The following is a 3,829-nucleotide window of genomic DNA, read 5'->3' as shown; positions in this document are numbered from 1 at the left end:
TTTGGTAAGTTTTAGACTTGTTGTCCATTGCACCTATTCCCTGGTATACGTTGGTCGGCTCTCAGATAAATATAGTTGATCAGGCTATATCCATCCCAGTTCAGATCACATGTTCCAAGGCATACCTGTGGTGCACAACTTATCTACAATAATTCTATATTGTATTATTACAAACTTGCTCTATATTGTATGCATGAATACTTTTATAAAATTTATTCGAAAAGTATTTCTCTAAGTCAGAGTGTTTTTTCCCAGTTGTACTTATAGTTGTATGTCATAAATGGTTTGACATACTTAGTTCACTATAACCAATGCTCTGATACCAATCTGTCACACCCCCAAATTAGAAGGCGGAAACATTTGGGGGCAGAGGACATCATGTACAATATCATAACAATTGAATAGTAAAGAAAGTACACACAACCATCATATACAAAATTGAAAAGGTTACATGAGTGTCAATGTTACATGTTTGCAAAAATCAAATACAATATGATGTCCAAAATACTTTATCAACGCCTGAGCATCAATCTTCAAAAGCAGTTGCTAACCTGGTTTAGCGATTCCTTGAGAATACAAGTTATTTCAAAGAAAAAGTGTCAACGTTTAAGTTGGTGAGTTCATAAGTAGTTTATGTGAGTAAATGAGTGCCATTTGAAAGTTCGCGTTCTTTTTCAGAAAATCTGATATTTTCTTAAGAATAGTGTTATGAATCATTGTTGTACCAAATGGATGTATTCGAACTAGGAAAATCCTATATTTTCCTAAAAGTGAGAAGTAGTCTTATATGAACCAAGACAAAAAATGTAAGTAAATATGCCATACTTATAATGAATGTGTATAGTTTTATCAGTAAATAAAACTATAAGAAGCTTGGAAATCATATGTAAAAGCACCTGTAATATTACTTTTCCCGTATAAATGAACACCATAATAATTGTCTATCATGTGAGTTTTCATAACCATACTAAGATAAATTTGTCGGCAACAACGTTCTTCAGGCGTCGAGGTGTTATGATAATTGTCACCCCTTGGACTGTAGCTAATAGTCAGGATGCGGGATTATCAATCCCGTATCGATCTATACACTCGTATCACGTTCTCCGGGTGGAGATTCTGGTTATAAAGCAGGAACTTCTAGTGGTACCTCGAAAGGTATAGGGTAGACGAATGACTCACATATTCTCAACTAAGTCACATATTTCGAAATGAATAATGTATGATGAAATGGTTACCCGTGTTTATGATATATTATACAAACATATAAATGAGACATAGTTTGATATATATATATATATATATATATATATATATACATACATACATGTTTTATTCCAAAAGGGAAAAATGGTATCGTAAGATGTTTTGCATGCTAATGTTTTCGTATGATAGTTATAAATCACATGTGAATGATTATATAATCAAAAGTATAGTGAAAGATTGAGGTTTTCGCCTGATTTTAGTTGTGTGATTAGTTGTATCACCCCCCCCCCCAAAAAAAAAGTGTTTTAAAAGGAATTTAAAGGCATTTAAAGTGTGGTTGTAGGGCTATGAACTAACTTGGTGAAAATGACGGTTTGATGAAGACGATGATTAATTTGGGCAGCACTTCGACTGGAAAGAGGCAAGTTTCTCTGGAACTTTGGGACTTCGGACCTTCGTCGGAGTTTGGATATGAAACTGGAACGTTGGGGTAGTCACGAGAGGGAAAAATATGAAATTTGGGAGAAGGAGTGGTGAATTAGCATCCAAAACCTGTAGGTCTCGCATGCTTTTTATAGGAAGGCTGCCAGGCTTCGTACGCTGGGCGTAACCTGAAGTACGCAGGTCGTACTTGCATATGTGGGGCATACGTCAAGCATGACGCGTTCATCCGACGCCAGTATTCAGACGGGTCAGGGGGTAGAGGCATAGGGGAGACGTGGCCGATCCATGGCCTTGTACCGGGTACGTTGGGCGTACCTTCGTACGTGGGGCGTACTTCACCTCGGTTTGTGTGCCTCACACTTCTAAATTACGTAACATTCGCATACGAGTTCTGTTTTTGACGTTCTTTATATCCATGCGTTGGTGATAATATACTCTACAACTTTCATTTAGACTTCATCAGCAAATTTTGAATTTTTTTTAATTATATAATTTTAACAGGCCGAGACTGGAAAAGTCCGTTAAAAATCCATAACTTCTTCATCCGACAACCGTTTTCGCCGAACATTTTACCGTTACACTACTATTCTCGAGATCTTCGATTCTTGTTTATATTGCATCGCCTACAAATCACTCGATTACCGATTCAAGTTTTTTTTCTTGTCTACTTCTATTCCGAAACTTAGAAAAATCATAACTTCTTCATACGAAGTCAGATTTGGACGTTCTTTTTATGTACGCTCTCAGTTTAACATAATCTACGACTTTCAATTTGATACATAAGGCTAAAATGCATTTTTATTAAAATTTCACTTTTTACACTTAATAGTGTTTTACCGGTTTTTACACGGATCTTTGATTGGTCATAAGTTCTTCGTTATAACTCAGATTTTAGTTTTCTTTATATTTCTGAAAATCTTGTTAAGATATCTATCACTTGGTACATCTAAATCGAGGTTTCTGAAAATTTCATTGTTGAGAGTATTTTATTATCTCAAAATAGCTTATATAAATTGACCTTGAGTCATTATATTGACTTGAAATATCAGGTTGTTACAGTCCAGATGATTGTAAAGTATAATTTGCAGCATGTACTTTCGCTGATGCAACATTGACATGGTGGAATAGCCATGCAAATACAATGGGAATTAATACTGCAAAATTCCATGAAATGGGAGAAGTTGAAGATGATGCTAGTAGAGGAGTATTTTCCTAGAGAGGAAGTGCGGAATCTAGAACAAGAGCTATGGAACCTAACAATGAAGGGTTCCAAGATAAATGCTTATACTGCTAGATTCAGCGACCTTGCAGAAATGTGTACAGCTCTTGTAACCCCCGAATATAAGAAGATTGAGCGATATCTCTGGGGTCTAGCATTACAAATCAAGGGAATGGTGATTGCATCAAATCCTACAACATATGACAGTACAAAGCGCATAGCTCATCAGCTAAGCAACACAAAAATCCAAGTGGGATTTATAGCTGAGTCTCCCGAATCTGGAACGAACAAGCGCAAATTTAATGGGAAGAATCCAAGACAATCATCTGAGAAGAGACATGATGTGGCAACTCATTATGCAGCCACAACAACAATACCCATACAACAAACGGATGTAGTGTCGCAATTCAGTGATCCAAACTAGTGATCAAAACAAATACGGACAAGAAATGAGTAGAAGAAGAGATTTATCAAGCAATGCACACGTTTATAAGCAAAAATATTTGGTACACCTTGAGCACACATACAATGACCGTAAACACTTCTGATATGTCACCCTACTCTGACAGACTCTGACACTATTTATAGGAACAGACTCGTCGTGAATGGGGTTCACGGCCGAACACGCGCTCACGGCTGTGAACACCAACACAACCGCAAACAAAACCTAAATGTACAATACAAGACCAAGACCCTATTAAGACTTATAAAAATAGTTGCCTAGCCCAAACCACTAATTTAAGACCTATAAATCTCCCCCATGGTTTGTGGCTAGCATGAGCTCAGTCTTCTCTTATATTGGCTTCTCTAGCAACATCACATCTGATCTTCCCATAGCCCCCATCCAAAGCCTCTTGTCAATGATCTTCGCAATCATTCCTGTGAACTCCTTAGCAGCTTCCTCCATAATCTCTGACTTGTAGAGAATTTGATGTGTAGCTAAGGTGTGTATATCTCACTCCC

Source organism: Lactuca serriola, chromosome 3, assembly GCF_051521515.1.
Source record: "Lactuca serriola cultivar US96UC23 chromosome 3, Lser_US96UC23_V15, whole genome shotgun sequence".
NCBI classification, from domain to species: Eukaryota; Viridiplantae; Streptophyta; class Magnoliopsida; order Asterales; family Asteraceae; genus Lactuca; species Lactuca serriola.
The sequence above is the reverse complement of the archived record's forward strand: the minus strand, read 5'-3'. Positions refer to the sequence as shown.